This window comes from Nycticebus coucang, chromosome 3, assembly GCF_027406575.1.
Source record: "Nycticebus coucang isolate mNycCou1 chromosome 3, mNycCou1.pri, whole genome shotgun sequence".
NCBI classification, from domain to species: Eukaryota; Metazoa; Chordata; class Mammalia; order Primates; family Lorisidae; genus Nycticebus; species Nycticebus coucang.
In genome coordinates, this window is record NC_069782.1 from 34,779,714 (window position 1) to 34,797,696 (window position 17,983).

The following is a 17,983-nucleotide window of genomic DNA, read 5'->3' on the forward strand; positions in this document are numbered from 1 at the left end:
GGGGAAAACTTCTCTTCCACAGGTGGTGCTGGGAGTAACACTGGCCTTCTTGCATGTCGGGTGATAGCTGTCCTAAAAGGACCTTGCTGGGATGAGTCTTTGAGGGATTTATTGCCACATGTGCAGCCAGAGGGCCCATTTTGAAAAGTTAGTAAACCCCTTTGTGCCAACCACCTTCGCAATAGAGCAAAAAATGGAAGTGAAGAATTCACAGTCCTCTTTTGTGATCGAGGAAAAGAGGTAGAAGGACACCATGTGTGGGCACTCAGGCACCTGCAGAAGATACATAGCCCTAGATAATTGAAAGACTTTATTATTTTATTTATTTATTCATTCATTTATGCTAATCATAGTTGTGTGAGAAGAAAGGGGAGATATGAAAGTAAACAACCATATTTATTTTCTTTTGTCTGCTGCTTCCCAGGCTGTGGAGAGAAGAGATAACTTACACTGGATGGAAGATCAAAGCATTTATTTAGTGTAAACTCGACCTTTTCATTACCTGAAAGTGACCATGGACCATTGAGATCTGCCTACATTGCTGATAATAGGCAGGAGAGTGAGAACAAAGACAGCTTTGTAAAAGTTCCTTCATGAGTAGAAAATAAACTGTTTTCTGATTTTTACCCTATTGAGTTTATCGCATTGTTATAAAAGCACAGCATTTGGAAGTTTACAGATCCCTTCACATATCTATACACAGAGATGAATAAAAGATTGGTTGCTAAAACATTGCTGTTGCCTCAGTGGAACGAGATTTCAGGGTTTTTAAAAATAAAAGCACAATTCAGTAGAAACCTTAAATTAGACTTAGACATTGGCATTTATCTTTCTTTAAAGCAAACATATTCTCCAGAGGCTTGTCTTTACCCAGACACCATCAAACCCCATCTCTCAAGGTGCACACACACACAGCCATGCATATAAGGATGTGCAGAGAAGGTCCTCAGACACTTCAGTACTAAGTTTCTGAGACTTTCTCTGCACAGACGCAATCTGTGTGGCTCATTAAAGTGTGAGTCTCAATCAGAAAATACATACAATCTTCAGCATTCAAATATGCAGCAGAATCAAGCGAGCACATCAGCTGATTGTTAAAATATGCAGCCTGTTGAGTAAATCCCATTAAAGTAAAATTTAGAGGCTAAAATATGCTTAAAAATTAGTAAAATCTGTGATTTCAGTTGTCAAGTATATCAAACGTTTCAGAAGGTTCAAGAACTTGTCAGAAAGGATACGAAATGTTCAAACTCTGGTAGAAATGAAAGCCTGCAATGGGTCTAGGGTAGCGGATTCTAGTGAGATGAGTGTAAGAGAGCCAGAGCAGGAATAAAGAATTTGCCTCCCCCCCTTTGTCACAGATATTTTGAAAATTTCAGAAAATTGGGACAGGGTATGGTGAATATCAAATGGTGAGATTAGTTCCTGCTTCATTCCCTAGATAAGAATGGCCTCTTAGTCTCCTGGAGAAAGTATGAAGAGCCTAGGGGGTAGCAACTAACGCAGAAAAAGGGAGGCATTTTTGTAAAATTGGCAGAAATTGCCTTTTTATCTTCCAAGGAAATGTTGTGAGGCAAAACTGTCAATTTAGCACAGCTTTGCTTTAAAACCATTTCCTTATTTTGTGCATTAATTTTTAAAACTTTTTGCACCACAAAGGATAAAACTATCGCTTTGAAATACTGTGGCTGATGCTTATATTATGTGCCTTGATTATGTTGCAATAGTTACGTCGTGTATCTTTATTTAACAGAAGAAGGGACATTTAAAAATATTTATATGCTCTCTCTTTTGGTCAACTCAGCATGTGATGGGAAAGGAGATGGCTGGTTTCACTTAAGCAGGCACTAGGCAGCGTCTCTATAAATGTGCAGATGGTTAGTTGGTAATATCCAAGAGTCTTTTGCACAGATGGGGGCATAAAAATGATTAGTGGAAATTACACAGGAAGATTCATTCAGATCATGGCAGTGGAATAGTGTAGGAATTATGGTTTACCTTTGTGAGCTGAAATAGAACAAGAAGAAATTGGCCTATCCAAAAGAGCTGCTATCAATTCAGGGATCAGTACCCAGAAGTCCTATAACATGTTACCCTTATGGTCATTTTAAAAATGCTCAGAAAGCTATAAGTTAGCTTTATTCTTACTCAGTCTTTTCCCACAACTGGTTATGAACGGGTTTATTAGTAATCATATTCTCCCAGCAAAAACAATTTGGCTTAGACACACCTCTGGGAAATTTTACTCTTTTAACTTTCCTCATTTCTCCTTACTGGCTAAACTATGCAACTTTTCATGACTGTTAAAAAGCTAGCATGGACTTTATGTAAAACAAACAAATCAACTGAACAAACAAAAACCAACCTTACAGATCCATCTATAAGGATATTGGAATTTCCTCCAATCAAGATATAGTTAAGTAATCTCTTCAGATGCTTTCTAGAAAGTGGATCAGTTGATTTACCATATGCATTTATTTCTCAGGTACTCCTGAGATTTTAATGAAAGCCTATTTAAATATACAGAGAAAAAAGAATATTTATCTTACAGAGGAAAAATCACTATCTAAAAACTTGGAAAGATAACTCAATCACACTTCTGAAATCTTTCTTAAAAACTTTAAGAAAGTTTCTGAAATCTTTCTTAAAAAAAGGTCTATGGGCTTCATTTCTAAAATTATGATCATTGATACTCATTTAAAGACAAATTTAAAAAAATGTAAACAAATGAAATCAATTTATAATATAAATTAATCGATTTGGGGCTACTAATACATATTTTATCAAAACTACACCTAAAGTTTAATTTAGTCTTACTGTGCTTTGTGGCATCGCAATGTAGTGTCTCCGAGAGTTTCTAAAGTAAGGTTTTTTAACTGACACTCAAAACAAGATAGATGTATAGTGGAAAAATGTCCCATTTACAATGGCAACAAAAGGATCACATTCTGGCTTTACAGGAAATATTCAAACCATTTGTGAGGAAAAATATAATGTCTACAGGCACACACAAAGGAAGTTTTCAAAACTTTTGAAGTACCGCTTTCAAAGAGGGAGTCAAAATAAGATGTAAATTTTTTCCAAATATTTTTCTAAACTCAATGCAATTCTAACTAAAATTCCATCTGAAATGGGATCATCTGAAACATGATTAAATCGTTCAAAAAGTCATCCACAAGAATGTAAAAGCGAGACATTCTAAAGAACATCCTAAGAGGTAAACATCTATACAAAGACATTTGTAAAGAACAAACGAGGGGTGAGGCAGGTCCTTTCAGAATTCCACGTATTTTAGAAAAGTACAATAAAAATAAATGAATAATATTGATGGAAAAATAGGCACATTACTCTAAGGACCAAAGTAAAGAATCAACAAGTAGATATAAATGAATAGAAGATTATATGTAGTAAAGTCTGAAAAAAAGGGGATCAATTCAAATTGTATATAAAACCAGCACATTGTACCCCATGATTGCATTAATGTATACAGCTATGATTTAATAATAAAAAAAAAACGGATCAAGCATAAACCAGTGTTCATAAAGGATGCAATAATGCTTTTTGTAAATTAATTCTAATTTCATCCAGTATTTAATTTCTTGAATATCTGCTATATGCCAGAACCTGTTCACCTTGCTGGAGATAGAAAAGCAAAGCAAAGAAAAAGTTCCTCATTCTCACAGATCTTAAATCCTAGTGGGGGGAGACAGACAATAAATAACAAATAAGTAAATGGCACCTTCGGTATACTAAGGCAGTTTAAATTCTATGAAAAAGGGAGAATGGAGGCAAAGTATGACAGCAGAATGGGGCTGTGTTAGTTTACAGACGGTGATTGAGGGAGTTTTTCTTCTAAGTGGCCTTTATGCAAACTAAGGATCTACTTTTGCCTAAAAGATTGACAATGATGAAAAAGAGACATTAGTATAAATGATATAGGGAATTAGGTAGTTTTATGGGCTGTGGATCAAAGTGTAGATAAAATGCAGTTTTACTGCTATGCACTTTGGCAATATGTATGATTATTTTTCTTATTAAAGAGATGAACAAGTGACCAGATGCATATGGAAGCACTCTATATTCACATAAACAAGGAAAAGGAAATGTCTTCAAATTGATTAAAAGGTAGAGTTAAAAGAAAGGTGTGGACTATCTAAGCACAAAAATGTTGTATACCCATAGAAAATTAAAAAAAAGTTTGGTTTAACAAAAATTATGCAATTGAAAGTACAGTGTAACTCCATAAATAGAAAATTATGTATTAATTAACGTTTCATTCCCCCATTCACACATATGTGGGAGTCTGGATGCTCATTTACCAAATATTATCTAAGGGAGATGCGAAGTTGAATGATTTTAAATTTCTTTATTTTTTTATTGTTAGACTTATTTAGAGTAAGCACATAAAATTTCTATATGCTATATACAAATAATTTTCTTATTTTAAAGCAGCTTGTATAAAAGTCAATTCTGGCCCCAAGACACAAAACTTCAGTTAAGTTTAAGAGATCTATGCTACATCATAGTGACCACAGTTAATAACAATATATTGTATATTTAAAAATTGCTAAGTGATAGATTTTAACTGTTCTCACCACAAAGATAGGTATGAGTGTATAAGGTAATGCATACGTTAAATAGCTCTAATAGCCACACAACAATGAATACCTATATCAAAACGTTATATACCACAAATGTACATTTTACTTGTCAATTAAAAAACTTAATTAATAAGTTGATCCTAAAATAATTACAAAGAAGTTACTGTATTGTCAGTATAGGTTAACCAATGCAATTTTATTTTATTTTATTTTTTGCTATTTTTATTTTTTGTTATTTTTTTAAATTGTTTGGGATTCATTCAGGGTGCAAAGAATTAGGTTACAATGATTTCAGTTGTTAGATTAAATCCCTCTTATAATTGTGTCCTGCCCCCAAGAGGTGTGCCATAGACCGTGACCCCCACTGCCCTCTCCTCTTTCCCTCTCCCTGCTCCCTAACTCTCCTACCCACCACCTTGTGTCAGATCATCTACTGCCTGTATATTAGAATTGAGTACATCAGATTCTTGCTTCTCCAGTCTTGTGCTGCTTTACTAGAAAGAGTTTCAACTCCATCACAAAATATGTGAAGTCTCCATGTCTTTTAACAGCTAGTATTCCATGTTACATATACTACAACTTGTTAAACCATCTGGGTTGGTGGACATTTAGGTTGTTTCCACATTTTGGTGATTGTAAATTGAGCTGCAACAAACATTCTAGTGCAAGAAAATAATTAAAAAAAACATTTTTAACATTCTATGATAAAAAGAATTTTTTTTTTTTTATTGTTGGGAGATGCCTAGTAATGGGATTGCAAGATCAAATGGGAGGTCTACATATGAGTTCTTTGAGGATTCTTCATACTTCCTTCCAAAAAGGTTTTATTACTTTGCAGTCGCACCAGAAGTATAAAAGTGTTCCCTTCTCTTCAAGCCAGCGTCTGCAACTTTGAAACTTTGTGATGTGGGTTATTCTCACTGGGGTTAAGTGATACCTCAGGGTAGAATTGATTTGCATTTTTGTGATGATTAGGGACAATGAGTATTTTTTCATAAGTTTGTTAGCCATTCATCCGTCTTCTTTAAAGAAGGTTCTATTCATGTCTCTTGCCCAGTGACATATGGGATTGTTGGCTCTTTTTATGTACCTCTCTATAGATTCTAGTTATCAAGCTTTTGGCTGATTCATAATATGCAAATATCTTTTCCCATTCTGAATGTTGTCTATGTGCTTTGGTGGTTGTTTCCTTAGCTGTACAGAGCTATTCAGTCTAATTAAATCCCCTTTGCTTATTTTTGTTGTTATTGCAATTTCTTTCTTTTAATTTATTATTTTTTTTATTAAATCATAGCTGTGTACATTAATGCAATCATGGGGTATAATGTGCTGGCTTTATATATTTAAAATATTTTCATCAAACTGGTTAACATAGGCCTTCACAGCGTTTTCTTAGTTATTGTGTCAAGACATTAATATTCTACACTTAGTATGAAAGTCTTCTTCATAAAGTCTTTCCCCAGGCTGATCTCTTCATGAGTTTTCCCCACACTTTCTTTGAGGATTTTTATTTTTTCATGCCTTAGATTTAAATCTTTTATCCATTGTGAGTCAATTTTGGTAAGTGGTGAAAGGTGTGAGTTCAGTTTCAGTCTTTGACATGTGGTTATCCAGTTCTCCTAGCACCATTTATTGAATAGGGATCCAGTCATCTGTAAGAGGTTAGTTTCATCTCATGGTTTTCTATTAAGTTGTAAATGTCTATGTTTCTATTTTTGTGCCAATACCATGCTGTTTTGACCACTACAGCAAAAAGTCTGGTAGAGTGATGCCCTGGCTGCTGCTGCTTTCTTCTTCTTCTTCTTCTTCTTCTTCTTCTTCTTCTTCTTCTTCTTCTTCTTCTTCTTCTTCTTCTTCTTCTTCTTCTTCTTCTTCTTCTTCTTCTTCTTCTTCTTCTTCTTCTTCTTCTTCTTCTTCTTCTTCTTCTTCTTCTTCTTCTTCTTCTTCTTCTTCTTCTTCTTCTTCTTCTTCTTCTTCTTCTTCTTCTTCTTCTTCTTCCTCTTCCTCTTCCTCTTCCTCTTCCTCTTCCTCTTCCTCTTCCTCTTCCTCTTCCTCTTCCTCTTCCTCTTCCTCTTCCTCTTCCTCTTCCTCTTCCTCTTCCTCTTCCTCTTCCTCTTCCTCTTCCTCTTCCTCTTCCTCTTCCTCTTCCTCTTCCTCTTCCTCTTCCTCTTCCTCTTCCTCTTCCTCTTCCTCTTCCTCTTCCTCTTCCTCTTCCTCTTCCTCCTCCTCCTCCTCCTCCTCCTCCTCCTCCTCCTCCTCCTCCTCCTCCTCCTCCTCCTCCTCCTCCTCCTCCTCCTCCTCCTCCTCCTCCTCCTCCTCCTCCTCCTCCTCCTCCTCCTCCTCCTCCTCCTCCTCCTCCTCCTCCTCCTCCTCCTCCTCCTCCTCCTCCTCCTCCTCCTCCTCCTCCTCCTCCTTCTTCTTCTTCCCTTGGCTATCTGTGTTTTTTTTCTGGTTCCATACAAAACAAATAATTATTTTTTCCAAATCTTGAAAGTATGATGTTGGTATTTTAACAGGAATAGCATTGAATCTGTAGATTTCTTTGGGAAGTATAGACATTTAAACAATGTTCATTCTTCCCAGCATGAGCATGGTATGTTCTTTCATTTGTTAATATCTTCTGCTATTGCTTTTCTTAGGGGTTCCTAATTTTCTTTGCAGAGGACCTTTACCTCTACTGTTAGGTATATTCCTAAGTATTTCATTTTTTTAAGCTACTGTGAAGGGAATTGTGTCCTTGATTTCCTTCTCAACTTGGCTGTTATTGGCGTATATAAAGGCTACTGATTTGTGGACATTGATTTTGTATCCTGAGACTTTACTGTATTTTTGATCACTTCCAGGAGTCTTGGGGTTCTGTAAGTATAAGACCATATCATCAGCAAGGAGGGAGAGTTTGGCATCCTTTTGTTCATTTGGATGCCTTTTATTACTTTCTCTTGCCTGATTGTATTGGCTAGAATTTCCAGCCCTATGTTAAATAGTAGTGGTGATAGAGCACAACCTTGTCTGGTTTCAGCTCTAAGTGGAAACGCTTTCAGTTTTACATTATTCAATATGATGTTAGCTGTGGCTTTGTCATAGATGGCTTCAATCAGTTTAAGAAATGTGTCACTCATGCCTATACTCATAAAGGTTCTAATTAGAAAAGGATGCTGAATTTTATCAAATGCTTTTTCTGCGCCTATTAAGAGGATCGTATCATCGTTTTGCTTCTGTTGATATAGTGAATTATGTTTATAGACTCATGTATGTTAAACTAGCCTTGCATCCTGGGTAAAATCTATTTGATCACTATGTATGATTTTTGAATGTATAGCTATAATATTGGCCAGGATTTTATTAAGAATTTTTGCATCCATATTCATTAGTGAAATTGGTCTAAAGTTCTCTCTGAAATTGGTTTTGGTATCAGAGTGACTTTTGCTTTGTAAAAGCAAAGAGCAATGTTTGCTTTGTAAAAGCAAAAAGCAATGTTTGAGAAGATTCCTTCCTTCTCAGTTGTTTTGTAATAATTTTTGTGGTACGAGTATAAGCTCTTCTTTGAAGGTTTGGTAGAATTCTGGTGTGATGCTATCTGGACCAAGGCTTTTGTTGTTGTTGGGAGATTTTGTATTGTTTCTTTGATCTCAGTGCTTGGAATTGGTCTGTTCAAAAGATTTGTTTCTTCTTGATTAAGCCTATGGATAGGGTATGATTCCAGGTATTAATCCATTTCCTTCATATTGTCAAATTTCTGAGCATAGAGTTTTTTGTAGTATTCAGAGATTTTCTCTTATATCTCTGTGGCATCTGTTGTTATTTCTCCTTTATAATTTCTGTTTGAGATTATTAGAGATTTTACTTTTCTGTGTCTAGTTAACCTTTTCAAATGTTTATTGATTTTATTTATTTTTTCAAAAGAACAACTTTTTGTTTTGTTAATTTTCTGGATGATTCTTGTGTATTCAATTTCATTAATCTCTGATATAATTTTGGTTATTTCTTTTCTTCTGCTGGGTTTTGGATTAGATTGTTCTTCTTTTTCCAATTCCTTAAGATGGTTCATGAGTTTGTTGATGCACTCTCTGTTTTTTGAATGTAGGCATCTAATGTGATAAATTTTCCTTTTAAGATCACTTTTGCTATATCCCACATGTAACTTGTTCATTGTTATATTTGTAGAATTTAATAATTTCTTCTTTTATGTTTTCCTGAACCCAACTATTGTTCAGAATAAAGATGTTTAATTTCCATGTCTTTGTGTGGGGATGAATGTTTTGCTGAGTTGAGTTCCACCATTTTTGCCTTGTGGTCTGAGGAGATACAAGGTATAATTTCTATTCTTTTAATTTTGTTGAGATTTGTTTTGTATCCTTGGATGTAATCTATTTTGGAATATGGTACATGGGGTGATGAGAAAAATGTATATTCTTTAACTTTGAGATTGTGTGTTCTGTATAAGTCTATATATCCCATTTGTTCTAGGGTCACATATGAGTCCTTTGTATCTTTGTTTAGTTTCTGTTTAGAGGATCTGTCCAGTTCTCCTGGAGGGGTGTTAAAGTCCCCAGCTATTATGGTGTTATGGGATGTCATCTTTCTTTCCGTCCAATCAAGTTCTGTTTCTTAAATCTGGTAAAATTTAACTTGGGTGCATAAATATTTAAAATGGAAATGTCTTCCTGTTGTATTGTTCTCTTAACCAGTATAAAGTGTCTATCTTTGTCTTTCTTAACATCAGTTGTTTTAAATCCACTTGTATCTGAGAATATGATTGCAACCCCTACTTTCTTCCTGTTTTCATTTGTTTAAAATACTGTTTTCTATCCCTTAACCCTGAATCTCCATTTGTCCTTAAAGGCTAGGTGGGTTTCCTGGAGATAGCATATGAATGGCTCATACTTTTTATCCAATCCACCAGCCTGTGCCTCTTTAGTGGGGAATTCAATCCACTGACATTTTTTGAGAGAATTGATAAATGTGGTGGAATTCTATTCCTTTTATTTTGTGAAAGTCTGTTATGTAGTTTTATACAGCTAATGCAGTTTTTAAAATTAATTTGAAGCAAACAATTTGAAGTAGGGGTGTGAACTGATAGTAACATTGTGTTTTGTGAATGGTGAAAAACTTATAAAATTTTATACACAAGATATACATTCTTTTTCTCCCCAGGTTACCTTATGTTAGGTGTGAAGCAAAAAAGATCTTTAAATGATCTTTAGACTGAAGGTAGTCGGGTCATTAATGCAGTACTCAATAAAGATGGTCAATACAATGAATAAATCTTAATGTAAGGGAGGTTTTAAATAGATTTGCTAAAGGAAGAGGTTTTTTTCTTTTCAATTCCTTCTCCTCCTTCCTTCTGTCATCTTTCTACTTGAATAAGCAGGCATTTAGTTAATAAACATTCCCTTAAACAAGACTTCATTGAGGTTTTTATTTAAAAAATGGTAATAAAGCTGCCTATCAATAAAACTATGGAAGAAAAAAGATGATAAAGGTTCACAACTGGAGGCATACTGCATTTAAGAAAAAGTGTGCCTTCTATTACTAATTATATAAAATGTTTGTTTATTTTAAATACAAGAATTTATAACCCCATTAAATCTGCTTTTCTATCTTTATTTCTTTTTAGATGGATATTTCAAAAACTTAAAAGGCCCATCAAGCCAGAAATGTAAGCATTATTTTTTTTTCTCTCTGTCTTTTAGCCTATTACTCTATCACAAAACATATCTATCTCTTTAATACTCTAAAATTTATCCTTTTTTATTATTCTTCATCTTCACTACTTTAACTAAGGTTTTCATAATTTCCCACTGAGATTACTGCTAAAGTCTTAAAACTATTTTTTCTTGCTTTCCTTCTTTTCTTTTTTTCTACACTCCTTCTAAAACACAGCTGGCAGTGGTCTTTCTCCATCATAAATGTAATTACTATACAAAGGTGCTTAGAAACATTGAATGGCATCCCCTTTTATTACGTGGTAAAATTTTAAAAGACATTGATCTATTGCCCCTACCCATCCTCCCATGCTTTTTCACTTCAGAACCTAAAATACTCAAATGATGGTCATACTAAAATATTTATAACTCTTTGAGTGTATCTATGCTGATATACTTTTACACAGAATGTTCCCTCACATGCTCTTTCTTCTTTCAAACTTCTCACCAATCCCATGCTGTTGTTCATTTGTTTGTTTTAAACGAAGTTAAGATTTACTTGTCTTTTAAAATCCAACACTTACCTGACTGTCTCTGAGAAAGTTACTGTGTAATCAAATATGAAATACAAACTCACCATACTTCTACATAAAAACTGTATCACATCCAGATTATTGAACATACAGTTGTGTTTTGGCAATTCTATTAGGGCTTTTAACAGACAGGAATATTAAAAAACAAATCTTTACATATCTTGAATCTGACATAGCAACTACAGTAAGTAAATGTTTGTTGGATGTAAATTAGAAGATAGTATATTTTATCCATTTAAATCTATCAAAACTCATTAAAAGGCTATTTTTAGGCCATCAGGAGAATTCTAGTCATTAAAATTTTTTTTTTATTTTAAAACATTGAGGGGCTACAAACATTTTTGGTTATATGGATCACTTTTGTAATGCTTAACTCATGGCTATAAGTGTGACTGATACCCAACTAGTGTACACTGTACTTATTAGGTAGGCTTCTGCTTATGCCCTTCTTCCCCCTTCTTAATTTCCACTGAGTTGTACATCTCTCTGTGAACATGTGTTCTCATCAGTTATTTCCAGTTTAGTAGTGAGTATATGTGATGTTTGTTTTTCCATTCTTTAAATACTTCACATAGGACAATGGTCTTCAGTTCCATTCAAATTTTTGTAAAATGCAATAATTCATCCCTTCTTATGGCTGGGTCGTACTCCATGGTATACATACAAAACATATTTGTAATGCATAAATTGATGAGCACTTGGGTTGACCAACTCTGCACCTTTGCTATTAGGAATTATACTATAATAAACATTCAAGTGTGGAATTCTTTTTGATGAAATGACTACTTTTCCTTTGGGTAGACCCCCAGTAGTGGGATTGCTGGATCAAATGGTAGCTCTATTTTTAATTCTTTGAAGAATATCCACACTGTTTTACAGAGAGATTGTACTAATTTTCAGTCCCACCAATGGTGTAAAGTGTTCCTTTCTCTCTGCATTTACACTAGCATCTACTGTTTTTGGACTTTTTAATAAAAGCCATTTTAACAGGCGTAAGGTGGTATCTCATTGCCATTTTAATTTGTATTTCCCTGATAATTAGTGACATTGAGCATTTGTTTATATGTTTATTGGTCATTTATCTATCTTCTTTTAAAAACACTTCTGTTAATGTCTTTTGCCAACTTTTAAATGGTATTGCTGTTTTGAGGGTTTTGTAGATTCTAGATATTAATCTTTTATTGGGTTACAGTTTGCAAATATTTTTTCCCATTCTGTAGGTTGTCTATTTACTCTGTTGATTATTTCCTTAGCCATACAAAAGGTTTTTTTAATTTAATCAAGTCCTATTTATTTTTTGTTGTTTTTGTAATTGCCATTGAGGGTCTTACTCATAAATTCTTTAAAGCATGAAACCGTAAGAATTGTAGGGAAAAAGTGCAGGGAATGCTCTTTTTCTTGTTTTTATTTTTGTAGGAATTCATAGTGTACTTTATGTTGTGTATGTAACAAAATGTATTGTTATTTTTCTCAGATCAGACTCTAACAACTAGTTTATAGATGAAGTTTAATGATAATAATAAGTGTTTCTTATTTCCCTAAATACAAAAAGGAAAAGACTATAAAAAGCAATAAATTTGGTTAGACAGAGTGTTAGTGAAAATGGAAAAGAATAAAATTGATCATAATAAAACCACTTATTGTGATAACCAGCTTGCTTTAATCAGGTTACTACTATACAATTCATACTCTTTCAGAAAATGGAACTATTTATGATTATCAGAGCTTTTATGCCAGCAAGGTTATTGCAATATAGGAAAGGGGGTGGAGTGAGATTTGACTTTGGCCTTGATGAGAAATAGAATTTTTTCCCCAAATCATAGAAGTTTTGTTGTTTTCAAATAATATACAAAAAAATAGACAGTATGTATATCTTGATTAACCGATCCAGAAGCAGTCCAAACTAAACACTTCTTTCCTATTTCAAGTTAGAGCTTCTATAATGATAATTACTGAGTTCTACTATTTTCCCTCAAATCACCTTGGCCTTATAAGCATAAGAATTATTGTCTTAATTCTCAGAAACTCCATAATTTAAAAATATTCCTTTTGGTAAAATGGAGATATCTTCAGGGATATTTTCTTCTGTTATAATTCTTGAGTCCTTAAATATCTGACATTTCATAAGTGTCTGAGATTTCACTCTCTTGTTGTCATATCATATCAAACACAAAGCACAGTAACCAGGACCTCTTTGTGGTATGTCCATTAATTACTTACTGTGTTTCAAATTGATTAAATATCTATGAATTCATAATATTGAATCTGCCAGAAAGACCATTTTGAATAATATTTCTAAATCCGTGTCTATTTTTCTAAACTCATCTTCACTCTTTGCACTTTACAATAGATTACATTTTTTAAAGATTAAGTGTAGATGTCCAGAAAAATGATTCTCCAATTTCTTCTTTCACAAAGAAAGGTATAGACCTATATATAGATATACGTACCTATATATACCCACCCCATTTGGTCAGTACATAAACCCTCCATCTGGACTGCAAAGAGATTTGAGAATATTTACTTCAACTAAAGAAACTGCCACCTTACTCATCTGCCTTGTTGAAAAGATAGTAATAGGGCAGGATACCAAGAAACAATGTAATAATGTAGGAATAAAAAAAAAATTAAAGACTAAACAGTAGAAAAAATTATTTAACAGTTACGTTGAATCACCACAATATTTTCATAGAATGATAAATTCCTGAATATCCACTCCACTGAGATAATGCCTCAACAACCTTTGCCTTAAATGCTCTAAAGGAAATTATTTAGAATATCTTAATCTGAAACCACTAAACAATGATTTAAAGTTGATGGTTTAGAAAATGTCTTTTTTTTTTTTCATACAGACATCAGTTATTTCTTTAATATAATAAGCTTTCCTCAGACCATTGGTCTCATAATAAAAATTAAGACTACTGATATATAGAATTTATTAAGCTTTTCACATATAATAAAGCACAGTTTAATTGCATCCAAAATACTAATAAAAGCTCTAGCAAACAAGAATGGTGACATGTTATTTCATAACAATCAACACTTGTGGCTTTTCAAATTTGGTTTTCATAAGATAATTAATCCTGTAGTAAATCTAGACATGCTTTTAAAAAATGCTTTAGGTCAGTCCAAGCTTGGCAATTAACATTTGGCATAAAAAATTAAAAAACAATCACAACTTGATGAATAACAAATACTATATCTAGGCCATAAACATGCACAGCATAAGGAAAAGGTGGTGGTGATAAGTAATTATGAGAATTAATTGAGTACTTTGCTCTCTGTGTAAATTCATCCAGAGGCTTTCTTTTCCTCTTAATTTTTTATTAAATCATAAGTGTGTACATTAATGCATTTATTTGATTCATTCAGGTCCAACATTCAGTTCTCAAATAGGGGGCAATATCTACAGTATCCTTTTAGAAGAATTTCTAACATATTGAAAACAAATAAGTAGAGAAATGATGCATTGATTTTTATTAATGCATTATATCCTCAGGAGTTATCATCAACTCCTTTTATAAAAAAATGTTCAAGTTATATTTGTCATGTAACTTTGTGTGCTTTAATGGTACTAAATGGATTAAATGAAGGCAGCAACGTTCCCCCTCATGTGATTGATGTTGGCATTGTTATAAAATTTAGATCTAAAAATCTTTCAGTTTGAATTGAAAAGAGTGCTCATATTTCAACCTATTTATAATGTAATATGCTTAATTTGAAATATTGTTTTGTCAGTTTACTTAAATTAGAATTTCAACCTGGTAAAAAGTAAGTTGATATGAATGGCATAATAACGAACATATTGAAAAAGTTACTGTCACAAATGGAGATAAATAAGGTGGAGGGGAGTCCACTCTTAATCACATGCAAGTCTGATTACTGTATATACTGTCACACAACTGTAACAAATTGAATATAGAACTATTTATTTTAATCTGATGTCTTCAGACACCCAATATATGTACCTTATACCAAAACAGTGTTTATTTCAAAATATTGTTTGTAGTGGTAGCTCTTCCCATAGAGGTAAAGAAAATATATCAAAACTCTTAATAGGATACAGAAAATGTAAAAGAACACTTTTAATCAAGAATCAAATATACACAGTTTCAAAGAGAAAAAGAAATCTTATATAAGACAAAGACCACACCAACTTGCCAGATCCAGAGCAATTTTGTGAAGTAGGAAAGTGACTATTACAATCTGCAGCTTCTTAATCCTTCTATTGAGTGTCCCCAGTTACTACAAATGTTTTTACAATGATGTTTCCTAAATAAATAAAGGGCCTTAAATATAAATTAAAGGGTGTTTCCCAGGAGTAGAGGTGAAGATATTTTCATTTTGTTTAACCCACAAACTATTTGGTCAAAGGAATATGTAAAGCTAAATAAAAACACATCTGGTAGAAATTCAATGCAACAAATGTTGACAAGATGTGCTTGGATCTCACTTGCAGCATCCGGCAGTGGGAAACAGAACAAAGGTAGGAATCTCACAGGATGTCCTTGTCAGTTCTTGATGAGGCTCCATGGTGGTGGCACTATCATTTGCAGTTAAATTCAAGACTTCTCCAAAGTAACCAACAGCAGGCTTGGTTTCCTCTGCTTTGGACTTTAAGTTTTCAACCTTTTCTTCAAATGATTTGAAGGTTGGGGAGTTTTTTACATCATTTGGCTTTTTTGGTGAAGACGGACCCAATGGATGAAAAAGCCACTAAAGCCTTCTGTTCAACCTGAGACAATGTTTCAGATGTCTTCTTGTATGCAGATGTTGCTGTCACATCTTGCCATACTTTGGCAATATTCTGTTTTAGTTCTTGTAGTGAACTGATTCCAAGTTTCCGCTTGATCTATGCTAGGTCCTACTCTTTTGCTGCTGAGGCTTGAGACAGAGTCTGAATTTCTTCTTCAACCTTTGTGAGTTCTCGTCTCCGCTCTCCTTGCTCCTCTTCTGATGGAGTGTCTGCAGCACTGATCGTGGCAGCAACATCTTCTCCTTTCTCAGGGACTGGATCTGAAGAATAGGTGATCCAAGTGGAGATGAATGTCCACTAGCAAGCAAGTAGAGATAGCTTTTGGTCACTCTTGTATCAAAATCAAACAGGGACTGGTAGTCCTCATGTAAGTCTAGCTCTCTACAGTCCATTCTAGGGAAAGGCAGAACACATGGCTTTACAACCTAGGGACCTGATTCCTCAGATAAGTACAGCTTTGGCCATATTGAGAAATAGAATTTGAGCAGAGAGATAGCAAGGGAAGTAACTGTTTTAGCAAAGGTAAAAAATCTTCAAAGTGAAATAGGAAATAAATAGGTTTAAATAGGGATTTGGAGTAAAGAAAAGTGGATTTAACTCTGAAAAGGTGTGGTTAGTTAGATTGGGCAACCCTTTATGTTCCAACTTAAGGAGCTTGGACTTTGTCCTAAAGGCAAGTGGATGTGGAGAAAAGGGAACACTTCTGCACTGCTGGTGGTAATGCAAGCTAGTACATTCCTTCAGGAAGGACGTTTGGAGAACACTCAGGGATCTGAATGTGGACCTGCTGTTTGATCCTGCAATTCCTCTTCTAGGTGTATATCCAAAGGATCAAAAATCATTTGGCAATAAAGATATTTGCACCAGAATGTTCATTGTGGCTCAATTCATAATAGCCAAGTCATGAAAGAAGCCCAAGTGCCCATTGGCCCATGAAGGATTAATAAATCATGGTATATGTGTACCATGGAATACTATGCAGCAGTAAAAAAAAATGGAGACGTTACCTATTTTATGTTTACATGGATGGAGATGGAAAATATTCTTCTTAGTAAAGTATCTCAGGAATGGAAAAAAATATATCCAATGTACTCAGTACTACTGTGAAACCAATTTATAATTACTCACACTTGCATACCAAAAATGAAATACAACTTTAGCCTAGGATGAAGGAGGGAAGTGGAGGGAGAGGGAAGGGGAATGGGTTGATAGAGGGAGGGATAGTAGGGGGACCACACTTATGGAGCACATTGCAAGTACAAGTTTTATCTATCATGTGTAGAACACAAATGTATTAATGCTGTAATTGGGTAAATGAGGTGAAAGTTGTGTTGATTAGTATGATGTAGGCACTCCACTTTGTACAAATAAGCAACACATTGAATCCCATAATAGCATAAATGTATCTATGATCTATGTACAAATGACTTCATAAAAAAAAAATAAAATAAAATAAAAATAAAAGCAAGTGTAGTAAAAAGTCTTGTTTTTGAGTCTGTAAACATTTGTGAAACAACGTTTTAGAAAGATTGCTCTAGTTGGGGATTCTAAGCTGCATTGAAAGGAGAAAAAAATCAGGCGGAGCCTGGTGGCTAATGCTTATAATCCCGGTACTCTGGGAGGCCCAGGCAGGTGGATCACCTGAGCTCAGGTGTTCAGAGACCAAATCAAGCAAAGTGAGAAGATGTCATCATAAAAGATGTAGAAATGTGGATTTAACAATTTTATGTAGAATATATACTAATATATCTATTTTCCCCTTTTTTTTTTTTGGTTTTATGTACAATTTGAAATATTTTCATCACCCTGGTTAACATAATTTTCTTAGTCATGGTTTTAAGACATTTATATTCTAAATTTAGTAAGTTTCACATGTACCCTTATAAGACACACCATAGGTGTGGTCCCACCAATTACCCTCAATCCATCTATCCTCTCCCTTCCCCTTCCTTCCCTTTCCCCATATTCTTTGGCTATAATTGGGTTATAGCTTTCATATGAAAGCTATAAATTAGTTTCATAGTGGGGCTGAGTACACTGGATGCTTTTTCTTCCATTCTTGAGATACTTTACTAAAAAGAATATGTTCCAGCTCCATCCATGTAAACATGAAAGAGGTAAAGTCTCCATCTTTCTTTAAGGCTGCATAATATTCCATGGTGTACATATACCACAATTTATTAATCCATTCGTGGGTCAATGGGCACTTGGGCTCCTTCAATGACTTAGCAATTATGCATTGGGCTGCAATAAACATTCTGGTACAAATATCTTTGTTAAAGTGTGATTTTTGGTCTTCTGGGTAAATACCTAGTAGAGGAATTGTAGGATCAAATGGCAGGTCTATTTTTAGATTTTTGAGTGTTCTCTACACATCTTTCCAAAAGG

At 34.1% G+C, this 17,983-nt stretch overlaps 1 pseudogene; it reads right to left on the minus strand.

Annotated features, from left to right (window-relative positions):
• Positions 1–15,179: 15,179 nt before the first annotated feature.
• On the minus strand, positions 15,180–15,987 carry LOC128581938 (tumor protein D52-like; annotated as a pseudogene).
• Positions 15,988–17,983: the final 1,996 nt, after the last annotated feature.